The sequence below is a fragment of the Phalangium opilio genome, unplaced genomic scaffold, assembly GCF_054372755.1.
Source record: "Phalangium opilio isolate 3A_F unplaced genomic scaffold, DU_Popi_V2 ptg000209l_1, whole genome shotgun sequence".
In the NCBI taxonomy this organism is placed as follows: domain Eukaryota; kingdom Metazoa; phylum Arthropoda; class Arachnida; order Opiliones; family Phalangiidae; genus Phalangium; species Phalangium opilio.
This window is the reverse complement of record NW_028324217.1, coordinates 7,617,528-7,634,414: the sequence shown is the minus strand read 5'-3', so window position 1 is coordinate 7,634,414 and position 16,887 is coordinate 7,617,528. Positions and strand designations below refer to the sequence as shown.

The 16,887-nt window shown below is 36.6% G+C and overlaps 2 protein-coding genes across 2 annotated transcripts in view; one reads left to right on the top strand and one right to left on the bottom strand.

Moving 5' to 3' along the window:
• Positions 1-16,887, bottom strand: part of LOC149618789 (ATP-binding cassette sub-family C member 1-like) — a 245,074-nt gene that overhangs the window by 45,853 nt on the left and 182,334 nt on the right. The window lies entirely within an intron of this gene.
• LOC149618785 (glutamate receptor ionotropic, NMDA 2B-like) overlaps positions 555-16,887 on the top strand; it is a 274,821-nt gene continuing 258,488 nt past the window's right edge. The window contains exon 1 of the mRNA XM_089853956.1: positions 555-930. The gene's annotated coding sequence lies outside the window, so the exon portion shown is untranslated. The remainder of the gene's footprint in view (positions 931-16,887) is intronic.

Sequence of the window (16,887 nt, the reverse complement as noted above, 5' to 3'; positions counted from 1 at the left end):
ACTGGGTTCCTTTAACCTATAGACGGGCTGAATTGCTTTTTGGGTTCGATTTGTTACCATCTTTTTAAATGGCGGCCAGAAATTTAAAAACAATTCTTTATGGAATAAATTCCGCTTGAAAAGTAATAAAAAATGTCCCGACGGGCTGACGGGCAACTAAGTGTGCCTTCGCTCCTAGGGTGCTACAAAAATATCAGTCATCAGTAAAGTCTACCCATTCTTTATTTAATTTTGATGAAAGTTCTTATTACACGCGAGCGACGCCGCGGGTAACAGCTAGTACTGTATATTGACCCATGATCTTTGACACTTTCTACTCCGTTTGAGCTTAAGAACCCACCCTAAATATATGGCAGACTAGTCAGAAACACACTGTATAGTATTTAGTCGATTAACTGTATTCTTTGAAACTCAGTCAATTACAACATATATGCTCTAAGACAACGAAGAACTCAAAAGCATTGAAACCAAGTCCCAAAGTTTTCCTTCTCTTTGCTCTTGGGCTTCCCTCTTCTCTCTCATTCTCCCTCTCTCTCTCTCATCCGTCGGCACGCCCGCATTGGATGAAACTTACACAGCATCCCGTTAGGTGGCGCTAGTTTAGGCGCGGGAAAGGAAGCTGAAGATCAGTTCAGGCTTTAACTGGACTCACTGGAGTTCTCCGGGATCTCGGTAGCATCTCCGGCGAGGTCGGGATCGGACAGCTTTCTTCAGTATAGTGCTCGTAACCGAAATTCCCGTGTCTCTAAATATCAACGGAAAGTCGCGTTTTTCGAAAGAGTTTGCGTCTTTCTTCAACCGAGATCGTGTGAGGTTTCTAAAACAGATTTCTACCCATTGATTACCAAGGAGGATTTTTAAATAGTTCATGAAGATATGGACTGTAATATAATAAGAAATAATTGGATTTCAACATATTAAATATCTGGGGTAAGTAACAATTCACTTTCATTTGAATTTAAAAAGAGGTAAACATATTCAAGCAACTTCAGGTATTTTGAGTGTTATCTCAGGTGTTTTAAGGGGCTCGTAAAAATCTCGTATTTTGTAACCACAAATGTTAACTCAAGTTGACGTTAAATTTTGAAGTATGGTTAAACTTTGGTAATTTTAAATTATTTCAAACTTCCCCATCCCCACGACCAAAAAATTTAGCAAATAATATTAATGCTTCAGGTATTTTGAGTGTTGCCTGAGGTGTTTTAAGGGGCTCGTAAAAATCTCATATTTGGTAACCACGAATATTTGCTTAAGTTGACGTAAAATTTTAAAATATGGTTATAATTTGAGTCATTTTAAATAATTTCAAACTTCTCCACGACCAAGAAATTTATCAAATTATATTAATACTTGATTGAATCTCCTTTGAATCATATGATTTAAAACTTCCCAAAAACCGGGAAGAAGAAAAATTTCCTTTCAACATCAAACGCTAGAAACGAACCAGTGACTCGAAAAGTCACGCATCGGTTTTCATATATAGGGTATTTTTGATAAGTCTGCCAAAATTAAGTGCTTCATACTTTGGTCCAAATTCAGTGGACATGGGGTCTATAACATTTAGTTACGAAAATATGGGCTTCCAAGCATTGGCCCTTAAAATTACGAATTAGGGGACACATGTTAATTAAAACCTATCAGACTTCAATTATCTTAAAACTAAAATATGTTATTGAACATTTATGTAGCGCAAGTGTACTTTTAAATTAGTAGAAGTGTATGGATGCTGTTAAAGTAAAACTAATTACTGCACATGTGTTATTCTTATTTGCTTGTTTTAGGGGCCAATCAATGTTTGGAAACACATATCTCCGTAAATAAATCTTATAGACCCCGTGTTCTGGTGACAATTTCCGCTTAATTTGACCTTAAGAGCCCACAATTTAACTTATGGTCGACTTATTAAATCACTCTGTATTTGAGAATTTTGAGATGTTTAGTGAAAAACGTGCAAACGTCTAGACGTAAGATCTTTCCTGTATGGCTCGAGATAAATCAATTAAGCGCGTTTCACGATTTTAATTATTAAACACGTACATGATTCAGCGATGCATTTACTCAAGTGCATTACATAAGACTAACCTATACTGTATGTTGTAATCGTGAAAAACGTTGCTACGCAACAATTTTTTGAGCAACTAAAATTTCATTACACCCATTTCTTTACAAATACTGGTTGTATGGGCTTGTTTAGTTTTATTGAACTGAGGCCCTGCACATTTTCGGCGAAGATTTTTGTAAGGAGCAATTCTAGTATAATTATTAGCTAACATCGTGAACGCTACAAGATGTAACGAACAGCTCCCTCCTACTTTTTATCGAAGGTAGACATAACCCAGCATGGCCTACCCCAATAATAAGGAGTGAAAGGGTTAACAGTGAAATCAACCCTTTTTAAATGTAGTGGTAAGATAGAGTCTGGTGTAAAACCACCTAGTTATCTTGGAGGCCCGTTCAGACTAGACGCAAATCTTATGTTCTCGTCGGAAAAGTGGTTTTTCTCGCTGTTCACGCGTGTCTACCTAAAAGATTCGCAGGTTTGTCGATCAGTGTCGTTGTTGGCCAATTGTCTTAGCCCTAGCTTACTCAATCATGCCTTACTGACGCACGATCGAGTGGGCTATGTTTTATGATTCTTGGTGCGGTATTTGTCATTTGATTTTGGATTCGACTGGCTATTTTAGTGTACAAAAGTCTTTATTCAAAGATCACAATATATGCAACTCATTTTAAGTCGTCTGCTCTTACAGCTGAACAGGGAAATGAATGTACCATTGCGAACGAAACGAAATTATCTAGGCAACCGACAGGAACGTAAGATTTTACTCTGTCCTTTAAAATACAGAACTTCCGGTATGTCCACAAAAAGACTTTGGTGAACTGGTGTTTTTTAAGCCCTATCCATATACCGGATGTTACTTCTTAACCTTACATAAAGCAGGCGATACTGAGGCCCCCTTTTGAATATGGTCTATAGAGTAATGGCAGATCCTTGCAATTGATAACAATATGTTCTATGGCTACTTAACATGGAGTGACAGTACTATATTTCATATTCACTGCTTCCCATCAGAATAGGTGAAAAGTACCTAAAAAATATATTTATGCATATATATATATATATATCTATTTTTGTACGGAGTGTGACGCACTCCAGTATGCTAAGTGTCTAGGCAAAAATGACTGAGGGAATGCGACACGTAGGAAAGCCGACCCACGGACCGTAATAGCCTAATTCGCCATGATAATAAAGAAAAACCAATAGATTATTATCGCCGTAAGTTCAGTAACCTTTACGTACACCAAAAATTGTTGACCTACTGTCTACATTCCCGAATAGAACAATAATATCAAAAGTGGATGAGAGGGAAAGTATGAAAATGGCCAAAGGTCGCGAGTCATCAGAGTTTCACCGTAGTTGACCGTTTTATTGGCGTAGCTATACTGGGACTGTTCACTCCCTTAAAATAGGTCTTGTGTTAATTCGCGGTTACGCGGTTACCGTCGTCTGCTATTGTGTAATCTCGGTAGTTTAGCTATAGCGTGAGCAGCTTGCGTCGTGATGCGCGTGATCGCGTGCGCTATGGTTAAACCAAGGAGCATAAATGTCTGAACTACTTTCAGTCGCGAGTTTGCAAGTCCATCAGTCACTAGTAAACTAAATAGTTATTGGCGAAATTTTGATGTCCGCGTTTTTTTAACACAGGCTCTATGGCCATCGTCATACTTTCCCTCTCATCCACATTTGATAATATCTATAGTTCTGAGTTTTTAGCCACATCGTATATATACGATGAGGCTATTAGTTTGTCCCGCGAGCCTGTGGTGATGCTAGTAGTGGTGGTGGTGGTGGTGGTCGTCGTGGTAGTAGTTTTTCGCGATTTGGAATGTGGTCAGAGTTACCCAAAGAAATGGTTATGTCAGAGCTAACCGAAGAAATGGTTATTTTATGCCTTTGGCAGTATAAAATTTTTCGTTCGTCATTGAAGGGAGGGAGAGTGAACGTGAGAGAATTGTGGTGAGGTGATATTTTTCGTTCGTGTATTTTAAAAGGATGGGGATTATAATAGCATGTTTAAGCATTGCATTTAATTGTACAGGTAAGGTTAAGCTTTGTGAATTGTGGTTTACGTTTCCTCGATATATTTAAAGCTAGAGAGAGGGAGGATTTTAGTATTGCCTTAATTTAAATGGAAGGTTTAATACTCCCTTTAAAATTCCGGTCACCCGTCGACAATAAGGGTTTCACGCAATATATCATCCCGCTCCCCAATTTCAAAATTCAAAGAAATCGAGGGGAATTTTTAAGAAGCAAAAGCAAGTAAATACCGACGTTATATATAGAATGGTGTTTATTATTAGAATTTACGTGTATTTCTCCTCAAATCGAGAAGAATTTTAAAAGAAAGTCCGAGCGGGCGAGAGTTCTAGAAGCGCGCTTTGGAAATGTTTTAGTTTCTTCTTAGCTACAAGGTATCGATGGGACTAATAGTTTTACCTGAGTAGTAGTGGTAGAAGTAGTAGTAGTGGTAGTAGTAGTAGTATTAGTAATTTAGTAACGGGCGTTGGTGATATTTGATTCTCTTTGCCAAGCAGCCATTGAAAAAGTATTCCCTCTGACCGGTATATTAGGGGATATTTCACTAGAAGTATATTTATTGTAGTAGGGATATAGCGAGAGTACATAAACGATGTGGCTTAATTATGGGCTAGACCATCTTGTTTCTCAATAGCGTCGATGTACTATGGCCATTTTTTTTAACCTATTGCCATGGCTTTCGCATTATATTTTAGCAGCAAAGAGGAAGTGTCACAGACATTTTGAAAAATGAAAGAATTGTAAAGAAACTTCCTTAAGTTTATAAATACATGTGACAGTGGTTTGTTTGTTCTTCGATACAGAATTTTATGAGCGAAGTTCATGGCTGATATCATTAACACTAGAGGAAGGTTTTAGAAGGGGTTTGGTTGAATCGAGAACTTCTAGCTATTTAGACTGTAAAATTCGCCCTATTCCATACCCGTAAAATTCAAACTTTATGGTTGATCCCTAAATGAGCATCATTTTATTGAAATTTAAAATGGTTTAAAATTAGTTTCTGAAAAAAATGTTTTATGTGAATTCCGTTGATTACCGAAAGAAATCCATGATTACCGTGATTACGATTATTTTAGGTGACTTCCATAATCTTTACACAGATTTCCCGTTATTGCCCCAGATTACTTGTGATTTTTGTTTGAATTCCAATGAATTCCGGTGTTTTTTGGTGAATGTCGTGATTACCACTGCATTATTCGTGAATTACGATGAATGCAGTGATTATTTCTATTACAACTGATTACGATTATTATTTTGGGATTTTCGAAGTCCTCGATTGATTATGAGTGATTATTTCACAAAATGTGTGATTACCGAGATTTTTACAAAAGATTACTAGAGAATCATGTGATTCTTTCCGATTTTGTCAAGATTTCATGCGATTTCCAGTGATTATCGGAGATTTCTGATTACCGTTGATTACCTACAAAAATGATCCTGATTACTGATGATTTTCTAGGAATTCTAGAAATCAAGTAATTTATCGCTGCGGTTTTGTACACCTGATTATTTAAACTAACCCCTCGTTTTAAACCGAGATCTCAGTCTTCTAGTTCTACAACAGATATCATGCATATATTCCATAAAGGTTAACAGTAAAATATGCCGCCATGTTTTAATATGGCAACCCATATCTTGACGGGCGACAGGTTTCTTTTTTTATAATATTCACACAAATACCTTAATAAATCCAAACATCAATAATCTAATGCCAATCTCCAATCTGTGTCGAGACAATGCGTCACTGCTAAGTTATTTCCTATTAGTTAGTTTACTGACTTGAGCCCTTGCTTTAGAGGATATGTACGAGCCATATAAAGCACGGTGAAGAGACAGATATACGGTATATCTTAATCCCCCTAAGGCCCCAATTAGACTAAGCCGAAAACTAGGGCAAAACACCTAAATACTCCCAAGAAACATCGCGACGCTCGATCCAAACCTTTGGGAAAATGGGATTACTTACTAATAAAACGTGCCTCCACTTTCATTAAACACGTTCATCCAACTTTACCCTAACCCCATGCAACCAAGGTCGGGAGAACGCAATTTCCCCAAACGACAACTTAACCTGGCAATGACTCCCCGTTAGAAACCGGTTTGCGCAGTGTTAAACCGTTATCACGTTAACTTGACGCTGAAACCGAGTATCTGACTAGAATTGTAGGTTTGAGAAAATAAGGGTTTCTGTTACAATTGAGGATTTCCAGTTTAATATTAAGGTTAGGGGGTGGTGTTGAGGGTCAGAGTGATTAATGGATTGGAAGTGACGTAATATTAAGGTTAAGGAAGTGCTTATAATTGTAATTTCTTGTATTCTAATTGAGGTACGTGTTGTTAATGTCGATTTAAGAATATTGGTTGTTTCCTTTTCGAATCTGAATGAGCATAGTTATAATGGGATTAATAAGATTTGTTCATGACGATTTAAACATGGATGATAGCAGTGTAGCATTTTATACAGTTTTCTATTTGCTTAGCAAGAACTTTCTAGAGCGTACGGAATTATATTTGGTGTTAAATTTGTCTATCTAATCTTAAATATCTACTCGGGGTGGATTTTGTACATTCCATTTGACAAGTCACTCGCTCTACAACGATCTGAAAAATATCAATCTATTTTCCTATCAGAAGCCCTCCAAAGTAGGATATAAAAATTTTCTTCTTAGTTATTTGGAAAACTGGTGAATCAAAGTTTAGATCGAAAAAAATGTGGCAGGTTTCTGTAATTTATGCTCGCATATTTTTTTTATTGTTTATGCCAATTTAGCTTTGATAAATAGAAAATTTTATCTTTATTCGATTAAAATGCTTTGCAAATCGAATAAAAAATACACACAAAATGAGTAAAACAAGATCAAAGCAATAAAAAAAGAGTATTTCTGATAAATCTGCCTTAAATTAAGCAGGATATTTTGTCGAACAGGCCTCTGTTTTCAAGTTAAAATTTGGGACTTTTACGGATAACACCTTCAATTAAATTATGAAAGTGAAACACATCCCTAAAACACACAAATCATACCTCGAAAACAGTGGCCCGGACGGGAAAATTTCATAGAACATTTTTTACTCAAAATCACCTAAAGAACATCCCCCTTAGGCCTAATTTATGTCAGACGTATCAGAAATACTCTGTGTACTGATCTTGATATCAGTCAGGCGGTTATAGTCAAATGAATGTACAAAATCTGGTCCAATTTGATTTCGGTAGTCCTACGAAACTCAATACAAAAATCCGCAGGGTAAACGCAAAACACCATAAAATTCCATTAAAACTTGCCCTAAGGGGATTCTGAGATTTGTAAACTAAAGAAAAATATATTGAAAATTTCAAATAATCTTAAAAGTTTAGATCTGCCAACGACAGATATAAAGTCACGTTAAGGTCTACCTTGCCTATATGTACAATACCAAGGCCTGAAACACGTACGTGCAGTACGTTAAGGTACATTTTGTTGACACGGAAATTCGAAAATTGGAAGATAAGCCCGGGCTTAAAAGTATATAGAATAAACTTTTCCAGAGTTTTAATTAGTTTGGGAAAACGAGAACTTTTATAAAACGCTTGTCTTTGATGTTTAAAAGCCAGCCAGTTTTCTGGAGGGTTTTGAGTTTTATTTTTACGTTTTTAAAATTGGAATTGAAATATTTTGGATCGAGTTCAATTGGGTTATATAAGACGTCAAATATTTGAACCAAATAAAAAAACTGCAAGCTATACATTGTTGGCCTACATATACAGTATATCCGTTATTAAATTCATTTTTAATATTTTGTCATAATTTACCTGCTCTTACCGCAATGTAGTTTAATATTTAGCTTTAAGTTATAGGTTTACTGGCATTATTTTTAAAAAATCCAAATGATATTCGATTAGAATGTTTGAAATGAGAATTATGATTATTCCAAGAACTTTTTTTTCAACCATTTCTTCTTTTTTTTTAAATATTCCGCACAATTATTTACAACAAGTTCGTAAGACATGTTCCATAAGTTTGTTACTGGTTACTGAGAGCTTGTGACGTAGATGACGGTGAACCGTCTGAGGTTCGAGTAAAGCGACGCCTGGTGAGGCGCTGTCAAAGGCTTAGCACAGACTAAATAGGAAGATGGAAGTCCTGCAAAATTAACCACAGAGTGTTAGACTTCAATTCTCGAACTAGCTCGAGCTGTAAGTCTCTAGCATTACGAAGTATGGGTAGTGTCATACTTATGGAACATATCTAATGAACTTATTATAATAATAATCTAAGATTTGTCTATTAGGGATGTCAAAACTGAGGCAGTGACTTTTTTACAATGCATAGAAGGGTGGTTTCTAGCCCCTAAACAGCTAACTGGCAGTGTTCTATACTAAAAATTACCATTAACCTTATAAAATTCTGATGGATGTTTCCGTCATCTCTAGTCACGTGATGAAAAAATATCAGATATCACTTCTCGCGTCTCTCTTCCATGTAGGGATCGATATCTTGAGAGATTCGAAAGAAAATTAACAATTTCCAGTTTTTTCTGGTTTTTTTTCAACTTACAGTCTAATCATTCTATTTCACGCGAAACAGAATATTCAAAAGGTTTCTGCAATAAATTTAGGTATGTTCTTTGGGCGATTTTGAGTTAAAAATGTTCTATGCCATTTTGCCATCCGTGACACTGTTTTCGAGTTATGATTTGAGTGTTTTAGGGATGACCTCTTAATTAAATTAGAAATCATTGTCTAAATCAGTTTCTTGATTAAGTTTAAGGGGCCATCCTTTAAATACTATGGACAATCTTAACTTGAAAACAGTGGTCCGGAAGGCAAAATGTCATAGGACCTTTTGACTTAAAACTGCCCAAAGAACATCGCACTTAATTTATGGCAGACTTACTAGAAACACCCTGTAAATGTTTTGAAAAATAAGTCTTCATTTGGCCAATTTAGATTAAATTTTTTGAAAACAAGTCAATTTTTGCTTATTTAAAGGTGGAACTCTTAAACGTCGGACGCAACGCAATTTAGTACAGGCGAAGGCATGGCGTTGTGCGCAAATGTCTGCCTTTTGCGCACGACGCCTGTACTAAATTGCGTTGCGTCCGACGTTTATGAATTCCACCTTTAATTGACGTATGAGTTTCTAACAGTGATATAAAGCTAATGAATCTAATTTAGAAAAGAACTATAATTAGGAAAAAAGCGTGACTTCAATGTTTCATCTCTTTCCATACGTTTGATTTCACGATTTTTGTTAATTATTTCCGGTTTATGGGAATTTAATCTTAAAAAATCATTTGATATTATGCCAAGAATAATCGTCTTTAAAAAGCAGTTCGTAACTTTCTTATTTAGAAGCCGAAATTCTGCGTAATTAGTCTCATTTTAAAGTTCTCTGTTCCGAATTTGTCGGTTTGAAAACGGGGTGCCCGGAGAAAATCGTTATTTTCATATTTTTCGCCTAGACTTTATTTAAACTAGGTCAATTTTTGAAATGGTAAAATTCGTTCGCATTTCAGATGCCAAAAACTAGACAGCCTTCTTCAGAGATTACATAAACAATAAAGCTTGGCTCGTGGATAAAATGCGGAAAATTATGCATTTGACAATCAAAATATTCAATCGTGGTTTGCCCATTGTACATTCAAATGGTTTTACTAAATTTTCGTATTAAATTTGGGGGTTATACGATATTCCAGTCGAAGCTTCGGACTTAAGATTATACAATCAGGGATAGATTTAATTTTAGAAGTAGGAATGGAGAACGGTAAGTGTTTAATTCAGTTCGACTCACAGCCCAGTATAGAGCCCCTCCCTCCAACACGTAGCGAAAAGTTTAAATTATCTTATTGGCTCACTTAAATTAAGTATTGATGACGTTGCTGACGTGGTCGGCGAAAAATACGTAATTCCTTCTTACCTCTGTCGCTATGACCCGCCTCTTCTTTCATACCCCCCCCCCCGTCCCAGGAAGGGGGTCCGGGACTTTAATGTGCGCCCACATAACTCTGTTCTCCATTCCTACTTCTAAAATTACATCTATCCCTGATACAATTCACCATGATGAAAAATCGAAAAGACAGGAGCGACTCTACCACGTTTTTAATGCCAACATCAACAAGAGGATGGGGCATGGGTTTGGAAAACTATTTTTCAATTCGAAGTGATTGGAAAATAGTTTTCAGGACAATGTTGTTCGTCTTTTAACAATTACTTTCATCAGAAGGGGATAATAGAAGGAGGTTGACACTCTGTATCCCTTAATACTTAAGTTATGTAACATGATTCTTCCCGGGCTCATGCTCCCTTTTTGTTTGCTCTCCCGCTCATCAAACTTCAGATAGGTAACTATCGCACCAAGGGCTGAACTCTATGACTGTTTGGTATTTACTTAATCCTCTGCAATCAATTAACCAACAAACCTTGATTGTGTTGAGGTGGGACAAAAACACGCAACCGCGTGCATGCGCCTTGGAAAATAATTAAGCGCTAATAGAATAATGATGAGGGAACTATTTACATGGCGTATATGATTCGGTTTAGTATCGTTGCTCCAAATGTTGGGAAGAATCATGATACAATTACCCCGCTTTATGGTGGTACACTTCTCTCGAAGAGAGGTATTATATACTTCTACGTTCATGAACCTTTCTAATAATTATAAGTCAAAGTAAATAAATTTACCATCATTTAATTGGCTGTTAGTAAACACACTATATTTCGATGTCTGAATGATGAAACAGAGTTTTCTCATAAATGTATTTAATCGATATTAACCGAAACTAAAGCAAAATAAGCAAGACTTGAACTTTTACTTCGTTGACACATATTCCAATTCAGTGTAGCTTTCTTATTTCCATTGTATTGTTATCTGTCTCATTCACTCGTAAGGGAAATGTAAATTTCGTCGTGTAATATTGAGCTTAGCAAGAAAAATAGACCAATACACACGCGTTAGTAATTTATACGGAGATACAAAGTTACTTGACACTGAAGGAAATGGTAAAGAAGGCTACATAGTTCCGAGACGGTAGTGTCAAGTTATGCTTAGATTTATGAGTTTACTGTGCAGCAGCAAGAGTAGATACGTGGAGTAATGAAATGCTGGTCGGTATATAGATTTCTTTACTGGATTTTTGGCGCGAAATTGAAAAGAACTAAGGGCCTTCATACAGCTGGTCTGCCACACGCGTAGTTCGGATATCAATAAATTGTTTTCAGGCAAGGAGGATTGATACCATTTACAACAGGAGGCGAGGCTACTTGGTACTGTACTTTGTAAGCCAAGTAGCCTGACCTACTGGTGTTAATGGTATCAATGCATCTAGTCTGAAAACTATGTATACTTTGGAGTACATTTCGACTTCTAACAGCGCAAAAATCCCACTTAATAAGACTCGTCAGTAAAATATTAAATTTTGATGAATTTCAATAGTAAAAAAAAGTTTTTTTAAAAATAGCTTAAGATGTTTTTTTTCAAAAATAATATTTTTTAATTTTTATTACATTTTTGAAACATTTTAGGATTTGTTTATTGCTAGACAGTGACATTTGAATGACAATTATTACAATCAGGGAGAGATTTAATTTTAGAAGTAGGAATGGAGAACGGTTAGTATTTACTTCAGTCCGACTCATAGCCCAGTATGGAGCCCCTCTCTCCATCACGTAACGAAAATTTTAAATTATCTTATTGGCTCACTTAAACTACGTTTTGATGACGTTGCTGACGGAGACGGTGAAAAATACGTAGTCCCTTTTTACTTCTTTTGCTATGACCCGCCTCTTCTTTCAAACCTCCTGTCCCGGGGAAGGGGGTCCGGAACTATGACACGGGCCCAGATTACTCTATTCTCAATTCCTTCTTCTAAAATTACATCTATCCCCGTTACAATTCAGGCAACTGTTTAAAAAAAACACCAATAAAACCGGGTTTGCTAAAGCCTATGTTTTATCGTACCCTGACTTCTAGACGTAAACAACTCAAAATCGCGGTGTATGATACAGAGTCGACAGGCTAACGATTTTTCATAACCACAAAATAGATGCTCGTCAACAGTTACTGTTTTCCTATCTTCAAAGATGGCCCAACAGAAAAGTCCTCTTCAATCTCCACCTTTTTGTTTTCCTACCAAGTGTTAAATCTCTTGTTTTTGGCCCAATGGAAACGTCTTCTTCAATCTTCACTCTACCAAGTGCTAAATCTCTAGTTGGGAGGAGGGACTAGAAGAGGGAAACGCAAAAGAGAAACTGTCGCGTTTCCTTGAGGGTCTTGGGGCTCTCACGTGACTCGGTAGTCTGAAATGAGGTGACGAACGATGAATGCGAACACATTTTCTCAACATCGGACCAAAATAGGGAGATAAAAACACAGGACCATATTCTCTTCTCCATTTCACTCGTTCTCCTAGGTTATGACTGTGAATCAATTTCCCCTTTCATATGACCATGATCATAAAACATGCCTTGCGAAATAAACTTTTACTGAGAATTGTTTTGAAAAATTCATACAGAGAAACCTACACTCATGGGCTAGGTCGCCATTTTGGTATTCTCCCTCTCACCATGAAGATCCGTTAGAGGCAGTGCGAGTTGGCTAGCCTCCAGCGTGTAGTGATCTCTGGCTCCGTCTGGCGGTGCTTCTTGGCGCTAGGAAGAATACCCCAATGGCAGTCCCGCCCCTGTGTGTTGGTCTATGATAAGTGACTGCATCCCAAATTACCATTGAAAAACCGTGTTAGGAAACCATGGAGGACAGAAATTGATGGAGTAGAAATCGATTCCGAAGAAATAACAAAAAAAGGATAGACAACAAATCACGGTAACGCGTCGGACCTGAGCACTACTCACTTGATATCAACTCTCAGTAACAGTTTGAGGGAAAGATGCTCGGTGGCATAATGAGACCTTGGTAATTCAAATATTCCCATCCCGTGAGAGGGCAGCTTCGCGAAAGAGTTATGTCAGAGATGAATCGACGTTTCCAGCGAAATGTGGATAAAAGAAACAATCGGGGTTTGATAAAGTGAGTGAAATAATAATATGCTAAAAGATGTGGCAAGTTCAAGTTAAGTGTTGAAATGTCACGCAACGTTTTTTATAAATTTGGTTACATAGAGAGCTTTCCATTCGGGGATTAGCATAAGATTTGTGAGATACTTCAAGGGCCATTCTGGTGGGTTGAATGCAAGGGGAACGCTGAAACCCACCAATATGGATGCCAGAACCGTTCAAAGACTAAGGAGGGTAATGTACTTAAATTACCGGTGGTTTATCAAATACCTTCGTACGTTACCTTTTATATCATACCGTAATTTTTCAATGGTGATTTACCCTTGTAAATTACAAAACAGTTTCCAAATATTGGTTCTAAGTGTACTAGACTGCCAGAAACTATAACAAGATATAATAGTTGCGCTCCATCGTTTGGAAATAGACCCAACCAACAAATAAACAAGTTGGCTTGGTCTAGTCTCCATCTAAGGGATAGGATCAGGTGACTAACAAAGTTGACTGTAGTACCATCTGTCGTTGAGCGACGAAAATAAATCTCTTATTTTTCTGATTGGTTTAGAGTCTGACTCTTGGGGTAAAACGGGTTCTGCGCATGGAAAAATAAAGTCAGTCAGGTTATCTCTTTCTCACCTCAAGACCCGAGCTCGAGATCTGAGCCGTTATAAAAATTCAAAATGCAGGAATACTTGAGTTGTAGAGTTACCCTATCTTAAATTATTATTACGGAACCTTTTCCCAGAATAAATAGGTAACACTTAACTTCACGATATTTAATTTGTGAACAGCCCCTATTTAATTTTTAATAATTTATTTAAGTTTCATAAATAATAATAATTCGGTGACGCGGAAAATTATTTCCAGAAACTTATTTAATATTAACGACGAATAAATATTAATTCAAAATCCTGAAATTAAATATATTACAGAATTAATTGCGTTTATTTTTTAATGAACACAGAGTAAATAAATAATTATAACCGGATTAAAATCCACAGAAATGATAATCTCTTCTGTGCTAGAAGAGATAATCATTAAACGAAATTGCTTAAAGGAACGCTGAAACGGTCAGACAACCATTTTTTAATCGATTAAGATCAATAAAATAATAAAACAGCATTAATGAATTGTACCGAACGCTTTCAATTAAATTCATATTAATTGGTTTAGCGTTATTTTTTTTACAAAAATGCAACGTCGAATATGAAAAATTATCGTTAGGCTTATTATATTAACTTTCCAAACCTTTAAAATTTATATCATTTATTTATTTATTTATCATTTTTCGTAATATAGGGAAAATTGTTTTGATGTTTTATATATCAATATAATCCAATTAAAAATGTTAATCTGCCCAGTTAATTCCCCCTCAGCGACAAGAAATATATTGCAATTTAACAAACCGCAGGCATAAGATTAGGCTTTAATTTTATGGACGGAACAAAAAAGCAAGCATATATATGCCAACGAAAGCAGGGAATAAAATATGCTGTTTAATGTAGGTATTAGCATAAGTTTATAAGATATGGTTCATAAGTATGACACTTACCTATACTTTGTAATGCTAGAGACTTACTGAAAGCTAGTTTGAGAACAACGCGAGAATTTACTGCACTCGGTTTGCAGTCCATAAGCCTTTGATGCGTCGCTTTACGAGAATCTATGATGTTTTACCTACGTTACTTCATGACAAGCTTTCTGTAACCAGTGACAAACTTATGGAACGTATCTTATTAACTTATGATATGGCACGATAAGTTTAGCCCTTGGCAACAGTACCGCAAGATCACTATTTTGATTGGGTTAAACTAATCATAATGAGACCGAGGGCTAGTCACTCGAGAGTAATCATTGCAAACGGTCGGATTTTTTCCAATATAATTTGGTACTGCTTCTTATAGGATTCATTTAGTTCAAATCCACAACAGGTCTATGGTAGGAAATATAAAAATAACGTACATGTACTAAACAATACACTTGCCCAAATTGAAAACCATACTGTACACTCTGTTTTTTGAGAAAAACATACGCCTTGTACCCTTAGGGACTAAACAGTACAGACAGAGCCTCCCCTATCTTTTTCCATTCCTTTCGCACGCATGAGGGATTTGCATATTGTTTTAATTAGGTTTACAAAAAAAGTAGAGCCTTTTCTCCCAACCTTAACCTAGTAGGTCCTAGTTTTCATTGTTGCCAAGGCTTAAAGTACCCAGTTTATAGCAGACTCCATTGACAAGTGATCATAGGTTGAATTTATAGCAAATTTTCCAAGGAAACTGACCAGATACTAGTCTATTCGACGAGATGGATGTAATATACTTAAAGGCGGGGAATGAATTACGCCATGAGGTAAAGGCCAGTATATTTTGAAGTAAGCCTTTGGCTGTATTAGTTTGGACTTAATGAACAGACTACTAATATAACTTTGGAATCTCTATATCCCCTTTAGCAGCATCAAGTCGCTCATGCAATAGGGATCCAAACTTAATTACCAGTCTTGTAGACAATGTCCAACAAAATAAGGGCTTTCGATTAATTTGGAGGGCGGAACAGGTCCTGAGAGTTCCGTGCGATCATGAAGCTGTATTGTATTGTAGGAGCACAGACTCGTGCCTTCCTCTCTATTTAGAAATACTAAAGCTTATTTGTACATACATAAAATGGGGCCTAAATTCGCACACTCGAAAGCTAGACTAGACCTTGCGAACAAGAAAGATGGCCGCTAAGTTGTTGTAACGGACGGACTTCGGTAATAAATATTGCTTCGTTTCTTGATAATAACAGTTGCAACTCCTCTTTAGGTTTATATTTCTACTGTCAACTTGAGCTCTAAGAGGAATTATACGTCGAACATCAGTTATGACTTAGGCATCTACACAAAACGTAGTACTGCGCGGCCATGTTTGGTACCGTTTTTATGTCTTCGAGTGACGATGACTTCACTTCATTGAGAGGTAATACACTGGACGTGTCTGTGTGTGTTCGCTAGAAGTCAAACGTTAACAATAGATATGTTTAAAATTATTTTAGGAATAACGTTTCTTAAAACGACTTAACTAGAATTGAGGTAAATTACTGACGATTAAAATAATTAATACCAATTATATTCATTTAATTATTGAAGAAAAACATCCTAATTGAGTATATATTCCTCGCCTCGACTCGGAGAGGTTTATTTTGGTTTTCAACTTGTAAAGTTTTACGGTCTTTTGAGCTGGAAAACTATTGTTCCGTACCGTTGCGACTGGGTGACTTTTGCCTCGCTTTCTTCCCCATTTTTTGGTGTGACCTGATGTATTATGTTATAAATAAAGTTCTCCTTATTTGAGATTTTCCACACAATAATATCAAAGAGGAGAGAAAGAGGGAGAGAGAATCAGTATAGGCAGCCGTGATCCATGCGTGGTGAAAACGGGGGTAAATCTACGGTACACCGCGCACAGTTGACGTAGGGGATGACAGAGATAAGGCGAGGAGGTTAATCCCCCCATGCGCAAAAGATGTGCGTCCTAAAACTAAACGTACGTACCGAAAATTGTTTTTAAACCTCCCTATTTTCCCATTTTTCGGCGGATTTTATAAAGCACGTTTCTATCTATATCCCTCTTCTTTGATAATATATAATAAATTTAATATGGCCAGGGTTTCATCTTGTTATACATATACAGAAAAAAAGCATGGGTCACATTAGGAATTCTGAGATATCTTTATTGCTGGCTATGCGCAAACATTATGCGCAGAACCCCAGTAGGCTAACGTCTATCCGCTAGAGGCTTCGTTTCTACTACAATACAGTTCCTGA